Raw genomic sequence first — 20,945 nt, 5'->3', positions numbered from 1 at the left:
TCATCACAACATCCCCTTTGTCAATAGAAAACTAAAGCCTCAGAGGTTGATTTCACAATACTCAGGTTCCAACCCGCAAGATTGTTTATCACAGTCATTATACAGCCAAATGGGCAACCATAACTACCTTTTTTTGCATTTCATAGTTCTTATTACATAGCCATCAATAACAGGAGAATCCAGTAACCGGAATTCATGCAAAAATAAAATTTCAATTTTTAAAAAATATTCCCCCATTTTACAGTTTAAAAAACTATTAAAACCCTGAGAACTCTACCACAAAAGGGCTGAGGATTCAAAATCAAAAACCTGAAGGTTTCTTGGAGGTGGTTATGAGCGAGGTGGCCAACCCGGACCACTCCTCAGTTCCCTCCTACCATGGACCAGCAAACACTTGCCTCCGTCATGTGCTGTTTAATTTAGAAGATAGATTGGAGGCAACTCTGGTCCTGCCATCCTCTGAAGTTTTTAAAAGGTGATTCTTAGCCCTGGGAAGAAAGGACTCCTACCCCCTCTGTTATAACTCTGCATATGCCGATTGCACCAGCCCAAAAATAAGCAGAGAAAAAAGTGCACCTTGCATTTCCCCACACACATGTCGTCAGACAAATCAATTTGCCTAAGGTCAGCAGAAGCAATGGCCGATAAGACTAGTATTGCCTTAAAAAGCCCCAAAATGTGTGACCTATTCAATGGGATCACATATTCATTTTCCAATATAATTCAAAATACAAAACCAGAGGAGGCTCTCCATACCCCAAGTCCGCCTACAGTTTTGCCTTAGATCCCAACCTACACATTTTCTCCCCCTCCACAGTATAAGACAATTTTCCAACAACCATCTTGCAACCGCATAACTGGTCCCCTTGATGGCAAGTGAACTGGAGACCCCAGAACTTGCTCTGGTTTTTCTACACATTACGTTGAAAGAACTAACGAATGCCTGTTCTTTTCTTTGCTTTTTTGCTTTTTATCATAACACTGACCTTAGTAATTTTGGGGCCAGATGTGATCATAAATAGGTCTCCACTGTCTCTAGCCTCCTCTTGACCACCGTTGAATGTGCTTCCTTGGGCCTCCACTTGAGAATGGGAGTCAGGAATAGTTATTATCACATCCCCCTTGGCCTTACCTTCCTTAAGGGACAGGTCCCACTTCTCACACCTCTTCATGGCACACAGAATGTTCCGAAGCACCTTCCTAGATCCCCTTTGTTCACCCCCTTGTCCACTTCTTTGGTTTCTGGGCTTTTTCAATTGCATACAGAGATGCTGTGTTCTTATATCCCTTTTTTGCTGAGTAGAACAATTGAGTGCCACCGTTGTCACAATTTGCCCAGCCCTCTGTGATATGTCCTCTACACCCCAAAAAGGGGGAACTTCTAGTCCTACCTTTTTCACCAATGGCACAAGTGAAGCCACCATTGCTCTTAAATCAGCCTGGGTACCCGTGAGTGATTTAACTTCAAACTTATATTATTGTATAATCGTACCAAGGCTTGCAGTACTAAATTCAAAGCTGCTAAGGAACACCCATCCATCATTGAGGAATCAGGGTGGATGGAATCCTCATGCTGAAAAGGCAATAAGGAGCAAAAACCCACACAGGATTCATCAGGAGCATTATCCTTTGTCTGCTCCCCTGCCCCTTTGGAGATGCCAGGTGAATGAAAAAATAAGATTTAGGAAGCGCTCAAAAGATAAGTCGACACGTCTAATCTTTGAATTTTAAGTTTAACTGCTTTCTTGTTTCTCGTCATTTTCTAGAGCATCACATATGACAATTCTTCAAAAGCGAGAAACAGAAGTAGCACTGAGTAAACTACGCTCACTAAAGTTGTGCCTAATGTGGTGGCCAGATTGAGAAGGCTACTACTGCCGAATTCAAAAGTAATCTATATACACAGCAAGGTAAACTAGTGGTTGAAAATCAAACTTAGGTGCTTAAAATTGATCAAACGCTCTCAATATCTACTATATCCCCTCAATGTGTACAGCATCATGTATCATGTTTATCTAACAATGAAAAACTAAAGTAGGCATTTTAAAAGGGCTACTACTACCAGATTCCGAAGTAGTCTTTGTACAAAGAAAAACTGAGTTGTATGATGTTGAGCAAACTCTAAACATTCTATATATCTATCGATTGTGAAGCCTTGTACTATGAAGTTATCTCAATCATAAGACAATGGATGATTTACCAAAAGGCTAGTCACGTATGGTTGTGCAACATAAATATACCCTGCCCGATCAAGATGGCCATTGAGACCCTCTAAATGAGATTGCAACTGGTAAATTCACTGTTAAGAACTTTCAGCAACATATTGTAAACAATAATCAATGGGAACTCTTTGGTCAAGATTTTGTTAGTGAACAATGGGCCTCATTATGAGGTGGCCTAATGGCAAGGCTACCCCTGAACTCATATCCGGCTCTGGCACCCACGAAAGGGGAATCACTGGGCCATTCCGACCTCGGTGGACCCGGTAATTCCCCTTGCACGGGTGCCGGAGCCAGTACGTCCCCATTCCCATTTGAGCTCCCATTTGCAACCATCATGTTCTGCTTGTGGGTTTTCTGAATAAAACATTAGTTGCAAAGTGCACCTTAGTGCAGTTACAGCAGACTATGAGACACACTTCCTATTGGCTTGGAGCAAGGAGGCTGGTAATTGTTTTGCCCTCTGCACAGTGTTATGCTGGACGGACTACTGGGAGTCAGACCAGGTGGCTGCAAGGGAACCCATGAGCAGAAGTCCTAGTATGGCGGTACGGTAGCAATTGTGCCGATAGCGAGACTGGCGCTGTTGGTGCCTTACCGCCATACTCCTAATGAGGCCCCATGTGATTCACTCAGAATCATCTACTGATTGTAGACAGCTTTTTTAAAACGTCTTTCACCTTGAGTGGGATCATTTTCTAAGTAAAGATAAGTTCTTGTGTCAGAAAGTAACCTTTAACATTTTATTCATAATCCACAGTAATGACGGAAGCACTTTGTTTTTCTGCCAGTTTAGGTGGCAGCTCACTTTTCTCAGATTAATCCACAAATGCTTTTTATTGGCTCCCAGTCAGGTCATGGATTTTATGTTCCATATTAAACAAAATAATTCTACCTTTGAAACAAAAAGGTTCTAAGGAAAATCCCCACTTTGCAACAGATAGTTCAAACTTGGTAAATTGGTAATTCAATAAACAAACCCCTAATGTTCTTTGGCTATTATGCGTGTGATCATAGGTGACTGATCAGATTTTAGGATAGATTGTTGAGTACCAATTATTGCAACCCCCACTTCTCATCTGGTGCATTTTGATGTAGCAAAAGTGAAAAAGTTCTACTGCTGGTTGAGCTTGAATCAGATGATGAAGGATGTATAAGAGTCAAAAATGTCAGTAGTGACGTAGTGGAAGCAATCATCTCTCAGTCTCAGTCTCAGAGACAGAGAAATGGGAAAAGGAAAAGGTAGTATGAGACCACCTGTGGCAGTTGTTTTACATTGGATTTGATCAGCATTTGCCTATTCCTACCGCATGTACACTGTGTCATTATGGTAATCATAGGTATCCCACATGAATTTGATAAGTTTCTTGGTGGCCTCATTGAAACACATCCTTCAAAGTCTGCATTAAACCTCATTGAGCTTCAGCACAAACCTCCCCTCAATGCCTGTTCCTCGAATATATAACTGTGACTCGCCATATCCGAATCTGGTTCGATCAGATTGCGCAAGGTTGAGATACCTTGTTTAAAACTATTGACCGGTCAATAACTGATTCTGGTACTGTTGCAAGGGCTATTTGTTGGAATTCTAAAGACTGATTAAGCCCCTTCTGTACCTTTTCCCCAAAAGACATGCCCTTTTCAACATCATTGAAGTGATATTTTGCCTTTTCCTCCCAGCGCATTACATTCTACATGTTGTCCCTTCTCCCTTTCTATGGTGGTCATCTTGTTTTTTCCTCACTTTTGTATGGCCGCTATGAAAAAGGAGAAGGCACTACGTGCAGTCCATTTCCACCATTCAATGGCAGCCATTTTGTTTGTTTTTGTTCTTCCAGTTGTGAAACGCTGTTTCACCAAAGAATGTTTTACCTAAAGTTGTAATGCCCCCCAGCTCGGGGTTTATTGCTTAAGTTGCACTGCTAGGCCTTTTATAATTGCTTCAATGGAACTTGGCATGAGATCTGCATCCATCTTGAATGTAGATGAGCTGCGTGAGCTTTGCCTAGTAAGTGTCACAGTAAGGTTAGGGAAAAGGAACTGCTAAATAGCCTCCAATCTTTTGTGGGAGCAATGGGGTGAAGATGTAGAGATCTTAAGCCCCCAGCTCTGGTACCCATTTCTCTGGGGGCGTGGTTTATTGCTTAAGTTGCACTGCTAGGCCTTTTATAATTGCTTCAATGGAACTTGGCATTAGATCTGCATCCATCTTGAATGTAGATGAGCTGCGTGAGCTTTGCCTAGTAAGTGTCACAGTAAGGTTAGGGAAAAGGAACTGCTAAATAGCCTCCAATCTTTTGTGGGAGCAATGGGGTGAAGATGTAGAGATCTTAAGCCCCCAGCTCTGGTACCCATTTCTCTGGGGGCGTGGAAGTGTAAGAGGAGAGTGATAGCAAAAGCACTTCCCATGTGGTTTTGCAGAGGTCCCAGAGGTCTGTCCAGTCTCATGCCTCACTTAGGTCTGATGCTTCTGTAAGGTCCAATGCTTCCCTAATGGCCTAGGTGTGTCACAATGTCATTTTGGAGGAAAGGAAATTGACCTTAGAGAAACTGTCATTCTAACTGAAAAGAAGCAGTGGGATAAGAGGAAAGTACAAAAGGCTGCATCATCTTTAGCAGAGCTGAAGCAGAAAGAAGCTACTGCTCTGGAAAACGAAGAGCAACCAGGTTTTAGGCTACTACATAAGATTTAACAGGGAAATCCGCTAGAACACAGAATATCTAGTCAGGAGCTAAGTATCTCCAATGGTGTAAAGTCTATTGCCACATCCCTAAGGACTGGGTCCAACCATTTGAGGTGGAAAGAGACATCTTTGATTGGTTTGAGAAACTGGAACTCTCCTTCCACCTCCAGCTGGTGGAAGAGGAGTTGTGGGGAACAGCCCTTATGAACCATCAACCGACTGATGGAACTATTGTAATTGTTGAGCTGGCCCCTGAAGAGAGGACCATTTATAACAAAATGTAATCTGCCATCTCTCACAAAGAATGGAGGTCAAACAGTAGAGGCATTTACCCATCAGTCCTTGATATATCTAATTGGATGAATCACAGGTAACAAAGTTGTAATATTTGAGGGGATGTACAATTTGGTTGCATACAAGAATATTTTTTTTAATTGTGAGAAGGAGTTGCACCAGCATTTAGTGGACACGATTATCACAGACACTAGTGAGATTGCCAAGGCGGCTGACAGGTATGTGAGATCTTGCGGCCAGAAAAAGGCTATGGTTACCATATCTCAACCAGATGATAAGGCAATTGATAACAGCACACCAAAGGAATGTAAGGACAAAGGTCTGCACACTTCTGCTAAGAATCTTCTTTAAAACTAAAAGGGGAAGAGTGGGAACAACATGAAGAAGATCTGAAAACCTTTACCATATGTTTACATCAGACTTCCATTGACTGTGCGTATGAAAAAGCCATAATAAATGGAAGATCATTTAAGGCAATAATTGATTCCGGTAGCAAACAGACTACCATCAGGGCCGATTTGGTTACAGCCACAAACCTTGACAATGCAGCCCTAGTTAGAGTTACATGCGTTCATGGAGATAACTAGATCTACCCCAAGATACCTGTGTACATTAACATTAGGGGAGAGTCATATCTGGTATAATTTGCCATCATTCTGGGGCTCCCTGAAGAAGACATTGTGGGAATGTACTTCCCTGCCTTCTCCACTCTCTTGCAGCAACTTCCAAATCCCTGTAGGGAATTCATACCCCAAGACTATTGGCATTCTAGCTGTTACTCCCAAACCTCTCCAGTATGGGAGTGAACGGAGACAGAAGCTCATGAGTTTACCATTTACCAAAAGCCTTCCACAAGACCTAAGGAACACCGAATTCAAGGATCACCCTCTCAATGCCAGTTTATGGGATATATTTGGGAAACCAATAGGAGCACCCCACCTCTACCATAATTAAGGAAAAGAAACCTGTGCAATATGTGAGTCTTTGGATACATTTCCCTATTGCGCCATCCAAGGTCTTCAAAGTGAAGAACCTGGCTAAGGAACAAGTATATTCACCTCGCATAGGGGAAGGGCATGTAAAAAACCAGAAGGTGTCTCACCGACGAGTCCCTGGGGATCTGTCATCCAGATGGCCAGGACGCGGCCATCGCTTTTGGATCCAGTTCCTGGGGTGGACCAGTGCAGGAGGATCACCTGTCTGAGGGGTTTGAGGGGGGTAGGATTTGGACACCGGATGGCGAGATGTGGTAGCCCCTTCCTTGTAACACCTTTTCCCCATCCTACCAGGTAGGATACATAGGAACTCTACCCCCCTTTTTCTACACGAACACTTTCACATGGACAGCCCGCTCTGGGAGAAAACAGACTAACACCCAAGCAGTATACCTGATGTGTCCCAATACAATGGTCAGGCGAGGTCAGACAATTACTGACCATCACTCACACCTGACTCTCATTAAGATCCCCCACACGGATAAAAGGCAGAGCATGAAAGCACTCTCTGAGTGAGGTAAAGCACACGAGGAAACAGCAGTTTCTAAACAGCAGCTGAACAAGGGCCAGAAGACACCAAACTATGAAGGGTTTGCAAAGAAGAAAATTCCCTTGACCTTTCGGGTAAGAAACTGTTACTTTCAAGGGACCTCCAGATGGAACAGCTTAAGGCCCAGAAACAAATATAAAGAGGAATCAACACAGCTGGTGAGTTGGGAAGACCGATACAAGACTGGTCTGTGTTGAAGCTAACGTTGCAATATGGAACAAAGAAAGGCTCCAACCACAGATATTTTTCAACACTCACCTAATGTCGGAGTGTTTTAGTCATACTATTTCAAGGAAACTTGGACACAGAGCTTCAAAACATAAGCTCAATACCCTTTAAATATCTTGTTAAGTCATCAAACAAAAAACGCAAATCTGAGAGGCTAAGAAATAACTTCTGCTCAGTAGTACTTAAATACAATTTATTGGTTTTTTCAAATTTACCAACAATGAAAATAGATATACACTCCAAAACTGTCTCATTCCTAAACAGAGAAATAAGGCATGAATACAACACTATTAATTGTTTGCACGGTAGGTGGGATTAGTATCATCTAATAGTGCAGTAAAGCAAAAGAGATAGTAAACAAATGCATACTGAACAAAAAACAGATACAGTTTTGCTTTTTGATGTGTTTAAAAAAAAATGTTTACGTTATTCTTTGAGACAATAGCGATAAGTGTACTGACCAATTACTCGGTCCCCATGTTTGAACAGAGGCTAGTCAATAAGTCTAACCTAGACATGGATAGCCCACAGATGTAAAGAAATAAATTCAAACAGAGAGGTACCCAATTGGTATGATACAAACAATTGCTCATGATTCATACACTGTCAACCAGGGAAATAGGAAAAGGAGCACTGTTTGCATCATCCCTTAATGCAGCCAGGTGCTAGAATTACCCTACTACATTCAAGCAGATGCAAACAGTCAAATCAAAATATACAAATCAATTGGAGAATCAGAGGACCAAAACCATCGGCAAGCAGCAACATTGTACAACAAGCGCCAGAAACAAGTGTGATAAAAGACACGAGTAAAGAGTAAAGTTGAAGAGCTGATGAATACTTGAACTTTGAAAGGAGAGATAAGATACTGTTGACAAAGTGGTCCGGCAACGCGTGCCTGCTCAATCAAAGGTCTCTATAAGGTATCCAGCCGAGAAGTGGCAGAAGTGAAAGTTAAAGCGTTGTTATTAGAAAGAGTTTGTGAATCGAAGTGGTCCTGCGACGGGTCAAGCAAAATCCCACGCACAGTCAAAAGTCTTTGGTTTTTTAAACAGAAAAGGAAGATTGGACAATGAGAAAAAATGGTCCGAGCCAGATCGAGGGAGACCAATTGAGAATATTGTGTTAAAGTTCTTCTGAGCCCAGCTGAGGGGCACTCAGTAAATCGACCAAGAAATTGAGCATGTGAAAATACTAAGAATGAAGAAACCTTAGTGTTTGTTTGTCGCATCAGGCCCTCTGTAATAAGAGAATGTGGGCCTCATTACACGGTAGGCGGTAAGGGTTTACCGGTACCGGTATCTTACCGGTACCGGTATCTTACCGGTACCGGTAAATCCTTACCGCCTTACTACGAGGTCCCTTTGCGGGTTGAGGTATTTAAAAACCAACCCGCAAAGGGACCCAGGGAGCTAATTACGGTACCGCAATTTGCGGTGCCGTAACTAGCGCCTTCCCCATTCCCATTATGCCCTATGGGGCAAAAATGGGAATGGGGAAGGGCAATGGTGGAAGGGGGAATTACCGCCCCGCCAACCTTGGAATGGAGCGGTAATTCCCCTTTCCACCAAGGCGGTGCCGGTATTTTACCGTGTAATGAGGCCCTTAGAATGGTAGAGAGATTTTGGCACAGAAGACCCTGATACTGAGGTTTTGAATTGCATTATCGTGCTAGATAAGCAAGAGTGTGTACTAAGCTCGAGTGTGCCACCTTGGCCCGTGCTGAAAACGTGGGGAAGGGGAGCCAACGGCTAAAGTATCTTGACATCATTTCTTCAACACTTTTCTTTTACATAACATTGTTTTCCAAACTATTTGTATTTAGAAGTAAGGATTGACAATAGGTTTATTAGTATAGGCCCTTTTATTTTGACAAGACTGTACTAGAACTGCGTTATAATTATTTGATGGCCGTAGCTTGCTCTCATCTTTAGATTCAGGATTAGATAGGCATTTTACCAAACCATTTGAAAGTTCAATAAACACCCTTAAACTGTGATCATGTGTTACAATTTGATAGCATGGGCCCTCATTACGAGGTAGGAGGTAGACATGGTGCTATTAGCACCATAGCTACCCCCTTACCGCATTCCGGGTCCGGGTTCCCGAAATAGTGACTTACCGGGTCATTCCAACCTTGAAGGACCCGGTAAATCCCCATTCCGGGAACCATTCCCCATTCCCATTCGAGCCCCCATAGGGCTCAATGGGAATGGGTATGGGGCTCATAACGGTACCGTAATTTGCGGTACCGTTATCAGCTCTGAAGTCCCTTAACGGGTCCCTTCCATAATACCTGGTAAAACCAGGTCTTAAGGAAGGGACTGTAAGGTTATTTAGCGTGTTACAACACAGAGTACAGCACAGAGTACAGCACTACTGCACAGGATCAACGTGTAGCATGTTTTTTTTTTTATGCAGTACCACTGCATGGGTTTGGTGCATTGCTATGATGCAATAGTTTCAAGCTATGTGTTGCCAGTGTAACATGGACAGATAAGTGAGGGCAGGCTATTCAGTCAAAAATGATTTTTACATATAAAATGCAAATCATTTTTTTTCACAGTTAAAAGCACACATTTGTACATTCAAAATGCGCACTATTTTTCACCTGAAATGCCTATGTTGCAAGAGACACATTTGAAAATTAATAAACTAACCTCATTAACAACTAACCTGATCATAACCCACTAATAATAATGTGTTCTCCAATGGAAAATGACAGGCTCTGAAAGTCATTATTTAAACGCACATTCAGTTTTTTTTTTCGTTTTGCTCTGCTGCTCTGTCCACAGTAACTGCAGGAAGCAAAGACCTCGAATAAGCAGGAAATCAGTTTGCTTACAGTTGCAACTGTATAAGCCAAGCCATTGTGTGCAGAGGGTAAAACCAGGCGTTAAGGAAGGGACCCGCTAAGGGACCTCGGAATAGGGTGGTAAGGGATTACCGGCACCGGTGTCCTTACCGGTGCCAGTAATCCCTTACCACCTACATTGTAATGAGGCCCATGTCTTCCTTACAGAGGGCAAGGTACTACAAAGGTAGTCGTGGAGACATAGGCCTCATTACGAGGTGGGAGGTAAGGGATTACCGACACCGGTAAAGGCACCGGTGCCGGTAAAAGCTTACCTCCCTACTACGAGTTCCCTTTGTGGGTCCTTCTTTAACACCTGGTTTTTGCAGGCATTAAGGAAGGGACCCGTAAAGGGACACTAGAGCTAATAACAGTACTGCAATTTGTGGTACCGTTATTAGCGCCTTCCCCATTCCCATTGAGCCCTATGGGGGCTCAAATGGGAATGGGGAATGAACCTGTTGAATGGCCCTGGTGAATGGGGAATTACCGGTCCCTCCGACCTCGGAATGGACTGGTAATTGCTCCATTCACCAGGGCGGAGTCAGAAGGGTTTTGGAGGCAGCCATGGAGCTAATAGCTCCATGGCTACCTCCAACCTCATAATGAGGCCCATAGTGTGGATTAGGATAAGGCTTGTAGAGTTGGGTTGAGGGGGATAGATAAAGTGGTGCCTTACCATGGATAGATTTGTGAGCTAGGAGAAGAAATTAAAATTTTGCCCTGTTGCGCATCATCAGCCATCCAATCTGGTGATGGTACAAGGAAGTAGATGGATGATAAGTGAGAGTCCTGGTAGCAAAGTTAATGACATTGTTGTGCGGCGATTAAGCATAGTTGGGGAGACCAAAGAGGATGCAGACACTGTAGCCACTTTATAGAACACACGAGTGGTTAAGAGATACTTGGTGGTGTTGAAAGGAAAGAGGTGCCTGATTTTCCTAATATGTAAGAGGTTAGGGTGAGCTGCCATTACAGTTTTGGAGATGAAAGTAGAGAATAGTAATACAGGGAAGGGTGTGAGAAGGGTCACAGAGGATGCCAAGGTCTATAATAAGAGTAGGGGATAGTGTCAGTGGGGAACTGGCTAGTCAGGCGAAGAGATCAGAAAGAGTAGTTTTGCATAGACGAAGAACACCTCTGTTTTTGTAGAGTTTAACATCAGAGAGGGTGAAGCCATTGAATATTTTATGGCGCAGAGATCAGAGGTGAATTCACGAAAAGAGAACAAAATGTGTGTGTTGTCCGCAAAGAGTTGGTAGGATAACCATAATTAGGAGATTAATGTCCCAAGAGCAGAGTTTTAGAGAGGAAAGAAGAGATGACCCAAGACAGGGCCTTGTGGAACACCAACTGTTAGACGAGTGGATTGAGAGGTGTTGTTGTTAGAGGAGATAGAGATTTGGGGAGGTGCCAGGTAGGATTCAATCTAAGCAAGGGCTTAATTGTAAATCCCAAGAAAAGAGAGAATTTTAAGGGGATCAGAGTGATAGACAGTGTCACAGGCAACAGACAGGTCAAGGAGAATTAGGATAGAGAATAGTTTGGAATGCTCAGAAGAGGCAAAGAAATTAGAAACATTCATGCATGAGAGCAGTTTCCGTGGGGGTTCAGGTGTAGAAACCTGCTTGTAAAGGTCTCAATGGTTGTGAATGGCTAACCCTTTCAAGAACATTAGAGTAGTGCAAAAGGAAAGCCACAGGGCAGAATTTAACTGGTAGGTTTGGGTTAGCCCCTTGCTCTTTTAGGCAAGGATTACCATCGCCATTTTGAAAATAGAAGGACACCATGAAGAGGCAAGGTGGGAAGCTACTAAAGGCACAATAGGCTTGATTAGCTGAGAAGCAAGAGTGTGTGATGGTGTACAAGAGGTGTTAGCCTTCATCAGTAGAGATAGGACTTCTTCAGTATTAGCACAATTAAAGTGGGAGATAGGTGCAGAGGATGATGGTATAGTAGGTGGAGTGTAGAATGTAGGAGGAAAGAGTGTGAGGAAGGTCAGGAGAGAGAATTTCAGAATATTTGCAACAATGTATTCACCTAGGTCATTAACTGTGAGACTGGAGTTGATAGTTATAGGTTTATGAGGAGTAAGGAGTGAGATTAGGGTGCCCTCAGGCTGGTGAGGATGGTTGGAGTGAGAGTCTGTGAGGGTGAGGTAGAATTTTGTTTTCACTCTCTCAAGAGAGGACTTGAGAAGGTTCAGGGTAGAGAGGTAGAGTTGCAGGCTCTCATGCAAGTGGAAACGCCTCCATATGTGCAGTTGAGGCTGGTATCTGTGTGGAGACAGGGTATGAATGTGGAGACCAATGGATGAGGATGCTGAGACGTAGGGGTAAATGTTAGCAGTGGGAAGTGAGAAAAGAATGAGTCATATAGTAGGTATTGGAAGCTGGAGAAGGCAGTATTAGTGGAAGAGAGATCAGATGTGAAGGAAGAGAATGAGAATTGTAGGTCATAGAGAAAAGGGGAATGGGAGAATGTTTAAATATCCCTTTAATAATAGTTGAGGCAAGTGGTGAGGAAAAGTCACAGGATTGAAAGGAGATGGTGGTGGAAACAATGGAGTGATCAAATAGGGATGGTGTGCCTGTAGTATTAGTGGCTGAGAGAGAGGTGGAGATGAATAAGAGATCCAAAGAGTTATCCCAGGAGTGAGTAGGTAGGTTATGGATAGAGTGGAGAGTGTGGTCACTAAGAAAAGACTGAAGTTCATATTTCTGAGAAGTGGTTGGGGAGGGAAGGTTAAAGTCACCTAGGAGAATTAGGTAATGTTTAGTGGAAAGTGAACCAAGGAGTTTCCCAAGTTTACAAGGGTTCAAATTTATATCTGCATATTTGAAGGCCATCTGGGGTTAATGTGGAGTAACTTAAAAGTTCTCAACATCCTTTCACTAAAAAAAATCAATGGGCTTGTTGAGTGGCTTATCAAGACTATGAAAGGCATGATGGGTGGCTTGGAAGAGCTCGTGAGGAGAAAGTCGGATATTCTCCTTCCAATGCTGCATGTTTGCTACCTGGAGGTGCAAGAGAGTGCTGTAGGGTTTAGTCCATTTGCGCTCCTGTTTCATCATCCATTTAGTCTGGTGTGGCACGGATCTGATGCCAATTCTTGAACTTCGTCTCGCAACATAGTGTATATGTTCTTGGCTGCAGATCAATATCGCCCACTACAGAGAACAGAGTACCCAAAATCTGAAGCTCATGAAGCACTGGCATGACCAGACGGCAATTATTATGGAGTACACTCAATGCCAGATGGTATGGACAATAGAGCCAGCCAAGCCTAGCACTATGACAAGAGGAATGGGCCTTATGTGGTTCTGGAAAAGATCAGTGAAGTTAACTGTCTCATTGATACCAAGGCCCCAAGGCAGATGGATCTGATCTTCCATTTCAACTAGCCCAAACCTCATTACATCCATTATGACTTCATGATGGCTTTGTTGACTGACTATCAGACTGAGGAGAAGAAAGATCCCATCCAAAACCTGTTGCACAGAGAGTCCACTGATGGGTCTCTAGAGAGATTCAGATCTCCCCAGACCTTACTGAGCAGCAATTGTGAGACTGTCAGCAGATGGTGGACCAGTTTTCAGGTCTCAGACTCAGGGGAAGATTGATTGGTGCATCAATGATACTGAGACTTGATACAACAAACAGTGAAGAGTAGGAATCACTGGATGTCTTACAATGTCAAGAACACCATTATGGAGGAAGTCTCCAAGATGTTGGACTTGGGGTGATTGAGCCATACCACAGCCCTTGCACTTCTGGTACCTAAAAGGTTCAGTAGTGTGAAGACTGAAGTTTGATTTTGTGTGAACTTCAGGGTGCTCAATTTTGTCATCATGACAGATGCAACATATACCTCGGGCAGATCAGCGCATTGACAAATTAAACACTGCCAAGTTCAGGAGATTTTTGACCTCATGGCAGGGTAATGGTAGCTCAGCCTCAATGACAAAGCAAAATTGAGGTCAGCATTTTCCACTCACACAGTGCAGTACCAGTTTTCTGTTAAGTCCTTTGGGTTCAAAATGTTGAGGCCACCAGGATGGTGAACCAGGTCTATATAGAACTAGAGGACGTCTGCAGTGCACAATTAAATAATGTTGCTATTATAAAGGTGGGCCCTCTGCCCCCCCACAGGCCCTATGTGACATCTGTAGATTCAGGCACTGGAGACGGGACAAAATCAGGAAGACGGACACCCAAATGCAGTTCCAAGTCATCTTTTGCAACAGGTTCAGAAGACAGGCTGAAAGGCTAGTGACCTCCTAAAATCATCTGACTTTTATACTCTTTTAAGGCTGATGCAACATTACACATGATTGCACAATACATACTGATTGGTCCATGCAGCCAAAGCAAACCCCTAGGGGTCTATTATTGGTTGACTTAACTGTCATTCACCAAGCTCACATGACTTATCTTGGCAAGCATTATTTGATTGACACATGATCATGATATGCTTGCGTGAGAACCTGCCAGCCCTCATTATAAATCCTAAAATGTTTGCCAAGAACCAGCCCTTATCTGAGTCCCGAGACCTGACAACTTCACTTGGCAGGCTATACTGTGGGAAACGTCATGAGCTCATCATATTTGTTGCTAGTTAAGGAGCTGCTTGCTGTAATTGGTAGCTTTCCCAAGCTTTTAGCAGTATCTATGATCAATCACTGTCAGTTTTTCCTGCAAAGAATTTCTAAACATACAATTCCCAGCCATCAGCTAAAAAATATTCGACATCAGATTTTAACATCTGCTTGCAGACCACCATTTTGTATTCGGCATCAATCTTAAGATCGATCTGAACTTGCTTAGCGAAGAGAATCAGCCACACTACCAAACGACAAAACCAATCAACTTTTAAGCATAACTCATTTTCTATCGTTTACAGATTACATTTTCGATATTCATGATGTACGTGTAATTAATGCTACACCCTCCATCTCCTGAGTCATTCTGTTCCCAAAGATATATGTTGCCCTATATGTATTTGTGTCTTCAAAAAGCTCTATATATTCTGATTTTTGCAATGCTGGAACCATTGATCAGCCTGACATGCTACCGTATTCAGTTTGGGGGGCTGGCCGGTCCTAATACCTGCTCTTCACTGTTTTCACTCACACCTGAGAAGACCCTATATCACTTCTGAAACAGGTGCTTCAAGACATGCAGAAGGCTGGCTTGCCTGTAAAGGCCTCCAAGTGTCAGATAGCATAGGGAAATGTTATTTACTTAGGACACCAAATGGGTGGTTGTAAGAAACAGCCTCTGCAGGCCCAAGTCCAAGCAGTGATGGATTGGGATGTCCCCACTATGCAGACAAGGTGAGAGCCTTCGTGTGCCTTACCGGTTTATCAAAAGGTGTCAGACACTTACCCTTCCTTTCAATTATATTACTTATAAGAAGTTGCCAAATAATGTTTCATTGACCCATGCCTCTCAAACATCCTTCCAGAGCTTGAAGGATGGCTTGTGCAGGCCTATGTTTTAAAAATCGCAGATCATGGCCAGGACTTCTTCATTCAGACAGACACATATACATTTGGTATTGGTGCAGTGTTAGAGCAGCCGAACTCCAGGGGATCAAGCAACCTTGCTCATATCTTAGTAGGCACCTGACCGAGTGAGAGTGCAAATGGGCCACCATTAAAAATGTGGCATGTGTGGTAGTTTGGGTCCTGTGCAAGCTGATGCCTACATTTTTCTCTCTCACTTCATGGTCCAAACAGACCACAGACTGCCTAAAATAAATACAATACGAAAGAACTTTTTGGTAGAGCAGAACAAACAGAATGTATAGACTCCATAAATTATTGGAGATTGCTGTTTCTTGCTTTTTGTCACAATTAAAATGAACGCTTGTCAAATGGCATAAACTCACCCAAATCTTGGAAAATAACTTTTGAATTGCATTATTTGCAAAGCCAAAATTCTCACTACCAAAATACCTATGTTCTTTCAACCATCGCGAAACCCACATCTAGTGAATTGGAAATGTACTTCCTATTCAATACATCTTTAATATGTGTCTGGAGTACCCAGATTAATATTGGTAAAGCATATCTCCATTGTGTGTGAATACTTGAGCCCAATATATGAAGCACAAGATATCAAGCATATCTAATACATAACACAATGTAGCAAACAAGGCCTAGTGCAACCTTTAAGCAGAGAAGAATACATTTGTTTTAAGGGACTAGCTTTCCTTAGTGTGCACAACGAATTTATAAAAAATAGGTAAGCCACATTATGGCATAAGGGGAAACTTTATCATCGAATCATCTTCTCAAAAGTGCACAGCGTAAATGTAATCAAGAGGACCAGAAATACTTGAATAAAGCCAAAGCAGCCTGTGGGTTCATTTCTGCTTTGCCAAGTAAAATTGGAAGTGGTATGCCTGGAAAATGCTGAGAACAAAACGTGAAACTGTTTGCATATTTACCTTTCCAGCTCTGACACAATCTGAATGCACATGAAAGTCTTACATAATGGATTTCTTCTGTCCAGTTTGGGCTGGCTCCATAGATTGTATCAACACACCTTGTGCCAGATGGATTTAATAGGTCTTAAGCTTGCTGCCTCAATAGGGCCTTGTCATAAACCATGAAGGTCCAAGCATATCACAAATACGTCAGTTTCAATTGGGAAAGAACAAGGTGAATGAAATTGAGATGCTGGGAACCAGACATATGCCTTGGATTAGTCAAGGTGATAGGTCATTAAAAATATGCACACCAAGAGAATAATTTTCTGTGCATCGTGGTAACATGAAAAAGGAATAGTTAGGCAAAGTTTAGTATCTGTCCTCCAGTGGTGAGCAGCTGAAATTGAGTGATCGAAAATCCAAATGCATTTACATTATAAAAAGTTAACATTAATATGTGTAATCATGAAATGTATTGGTGCATTAGCACGTAAGGCCCAATAAACACCAAATATGGATAGTGTGTAGCCAGAAGTAATATCTATCAGATTATGTAAGATATAAGGGAGATCATCACATTTAAAATTGCTCAAAAATACTTGAAACATGCAACATTGTCAATATTGATTAGAATGCAATCATGCAATGTCTCTAAATGTTTGTCCTGGCTCACAGAATTTAAAAATATAAGTTTCATCAATCTAACATATTTAAGGCAGAAATTAGAGTATACAAACAAACTAAGCATTTCTTCAAAAAAAGCACATTCATTCCCACCTTTTCTAGTCAGGTAGCTTGACAACTACAGCTCTGACTAGCCAGGAGTGGGGCTAGAGGGAAATAGGTGTACACATAGCTCAGAAGGGGAGTATGGATATTGGGTGAGAACGATTCAGAAGGGTAATGAACTGGAGATTGGAGAGAAGAAGGACTGATGGCTCATCTGTCCTTTGAGAGAAGTAGGCTGGAACAGTTCCTTGAAGGAAGACAAGGCACATCTTGGGGGATATCTTTCAAAATGAGGCATCTGAATTGAGGGTTTGCTTTAGGAATTAGATCTGTCTGACTGTGTGGTCTGATGGTCCTCACAAGACTAGAATGTACATCTGAAAAGGTAAATCAACCTCAATTCTCAAATTGCCCTTGCTGATTGGGTAAACTATGCAAAGGTAAACTGTGGATGCAGGGGGTGCAATTTGAAAACAGGGTCATAGTGGCTAATAATCCAATGTTCTGTTTTCTTTATATATATCAAATACAAAGTGAGATACGTTTTTGTTAAGGACCAGTCTTCTTTGCAGTGGAAAACAAAATCCAAACCTGAAAGCATTTTGGCTGCTACTTTAAAGTGCAAAGTATTAATTTTGAAGATAGTTAGTGGTTGAAGCCGCTGTTGAGACATTTAGATCATAGTGGAATCATGATCCAAAATGCCACTGGTGGAAATCATAGAATAGATTGGTTGCTTGTGCAGCAAAATACATGCTTAATCAAATCAATTCTATTCATTAAGAACAGTGTTAAGTGCAAATCCTCTACATTCCCCTGTCTTTTAGTAGACCCGATAGCACAGCGAGTTGAGCACTTGCTCTGGCAACCGTGCATAGCCTGCTGATGCTGGTTCGAATCCTGGCAGGGCCAACTCAGCCTTTTATCGTACTGAGGTCAATAAAATGAGTACCAAGCAGTGAGATAATAATGACAACAGTTATTGCAGCACTCAGATACCTCTGGGTTTGTAGCTCTACATAAAAACGAGTTAATATTATTTTAATGCATAGGAAGAGTCATGTGTAATATGGGAGGGAAACAGGTTTTCATCTAAGTATCTATTACTGGAAAATAGTACATTTTCTGACCAGAAAATATAAAGAGACAGCATGCATTATACACAGGCCCCTTTCAAACTGGTCATGCATCTAGACGGACAGCAATACACACACACATATATTCATACAAACAGATTGCAAGCTGTACTCTCATATTGAGTGAAAGTCACTTACACATGTTCAGTAGAATGTGCATCATTGAAAATGTATGCTTTATGGACTTATACAAGTAAGATTAAGAAAGGCAGGTAAAATGTTGTACTGTTTAAGTATTTGGTTTGTATCCATACCATATTAAATCGGTCTCCATGTTAAATGAGTGTGTCTTTCTTTTAAATCATTTTAAATTTTTGATTATTTCAACGGCTGCTCCTTGCCCAGAATTGTGGGGTTGGATTGTATAAGTGGTGGCATAAGATTGGCATGTCACGTCTTTGTGAGCCAAAACAAACATGAATAAAATATTCAGTCGGTGGCTTATGATAGTGCAGGGAAAGAATCCCAAGTTGTTGGACCACATACCTGCAGGGATTTGACATGGCCATCCAACACAAGCCTTGGTTGCAGCACTACAATGCAGATGGCCTCATTAGGTATTTTCAAGGCCCTTAAAAGGGTGAGTCTCAACCTTTTTGGCTGGGGGACCTGTAAACATTTCAATCTGGCAAGGTTGTAATAGCCCTAGTTTTTTTTTTTAAATAATGTAATTGTGTGGGTAAGTCACCACAGAGAGGATGGTCTGCTAACCAGACCCCCCACCCCTTTCATTAACTCCATGCCAAAAGTGTACACCTGTGCCTTGCTGCTTCAGTATCATGATATGTAGTCCCTGCTCCCCAGTGGCAAAGGGCAGGTTCAGAGGCCACATGTGTCCTGCTTGACCTATGTGGCAAGGGCCAAGTAAATGCAGTACAGTGACTGTTTTTAATTCTACACCTCTGTTAGGCAGAAACCTGTGCAGTTCCCTTGGGGAACACTGCAAAAGATTTAAGACTACAGGTAGAGCAGTAAACCCCTTTGGTAGCAGTCTGTACCACCCAGATTTACCTGGTAGCTGTGGCTGAGCAGTCAGACTTCTCTCAAGAAGAGTTAGGCAGTATGTAAAGTATACACAATATGTACCAAAACACAATAGCACAAGCAAACACTGACCAGAGCTTGGTTTCAAAAGTATATAGTTATTTATTTAAAATACACATAAGTTAAAAACACTCTAGCAAAAATATAGTAAAAGCACTTCAACACAGTTATAATGAAAGTAGATTCAATCCTTTCTCCTATCTAGACAACTCTAGGTAAAACACCACTTAATTAAAACAGAGGTGAGTGCTTAACGTTAGATGACACTCTAGTAGTTTCCAAGAAAGGGAGAGAAAAAGCAGAAATGGGTTAGACACACCACTCTAAGGTCCAGAGCACTTGCAATAGGCTTACAGAAGAATAAAGTCACAGGTGAGCAAAAGTCACTAGGCAGGGCCCACTCTTAGAGTAGCCGGAGCGAAAATGTGCCCAAGATCACACTGTTAGTTAGAGATTCAAAGTCTTGCAAAGAGTCAAAAAGAGGTTAGAGTGGCTCAGAAAGTTTAGCCAAAGTGTCCCAGGCACTCCCAGGTTCGAAAGCCGGGGACTAAATCTACCCCGTACAGTCGGTAGCAAGGGAAGCCAGGCAGAACACAGTACCTTAAGCGGAAAGGATCCTCCAGCGGTGGCAGTTGTTCCAGGCAGTGGCAGCAGGGCTCGACGTCGGTCAGGGGAGAAGAAGTTCTCGCTGAAGAGCAGAAGAAGAGGGTCGTTGCACTGCCCGGGAAGAAACCAGCCGCGGAGTCCTCCGGTTAAAGGGTTGGTGCCGACTTTCGCGGTATGGGGGTAAAGTGTGGTATTCCGGTTGCCGGGGTGCTTGGCACAGGCAAGGCGGCCACGAGATACCTCAAAGAACGGAAAGAAGGCGAAAACTGGTTGTCCCCACCAGTCAAGGGAAGGAGCCACTCCGTTAAGAGTTCTCCTCGGTCGTCGGGAAAAAGTGGTGAGACGGTTCAGCAGGGCTCCACCGGGTGGTGTCGTCGAAGCAGGTCGGCTCAGCTCTTCCCTCGTCGGATTCTTGGTCCTGTGGCGACTTCTGAAGTCCCAGTCCCCAAAGCCCTGCTTTTATGCAGCAAACCCCCATTCACCCAGCCTAGCTGTCACTCAACCATGCTAAGTGGTGAGCCGGGCGGCTCACCACTTGGGCCAATCAGGACGGAGTGCGACTTGAGTTACCAAGGTAACTCAGTCCAGGGTGCCTAAATCCCCCTCCACCCCTCCTAAGTACCCCAGACAGAGTGGCACCACTTTGGAGGGCTTCTGTGGAGAAGCCCGCCAAAAGTGGAACAAAGGGCTCCACTTTGGGTCAGAGTTACAGAGGCGAACACCAACGCCATTTTAGAATCAAGTTTTGGCAAAAAGTCCCAACCGGAGTTATAAAAATAAATATATAAACCGGTGGTATGTTTAAGGCTACCGTAAATAAATAATTAAATGTGTTAGCCTAAAACAATGGGAAATCCCATAGGGAAATATTCGCGGTCGAATATAAAAAGTAGTTTCCACTGCCACCAGCCAAAACTCGATCAGGGGGGACGGAGACGTGCCCCCTCGACTAACAGACCCTGGGGCAATCGAATTGCCCCAGCCAGTACGTCCACAATATGATGGTTTGTACTGGTTCTGTTCAGGATTCAAGACTAGCAAAGTCTTTGGTGACTTTACATGCCCTGGGAGACAGTAGTCAGTCCCAGGGTATGGAGTCTATGTTGGGGAGTCCCTAGGACACCCCTGGGTCACGGCACAGAGGGTGCTGTGTAACCCACATCACAAAAA

The sequence above is a fragment of the Ambystoma mexicanum genome, chromosome 4p, assembly GCF_040938575.1.
Source record: "Ambystoma mexicanum isolate Mex_15411 chromosome 4p, UKY_AmexF1_1, whole genome shotgun sequence".
Classification (NCBI taxonomy): Eukaryota; Metazoa; Chordata; class Amphibia; order Caudata; family Ambystomatidae; genus Ambystoma; species Ambystoma mexicanum.
Note: the sequence above shows the minus strand (reverse complement) of the source record.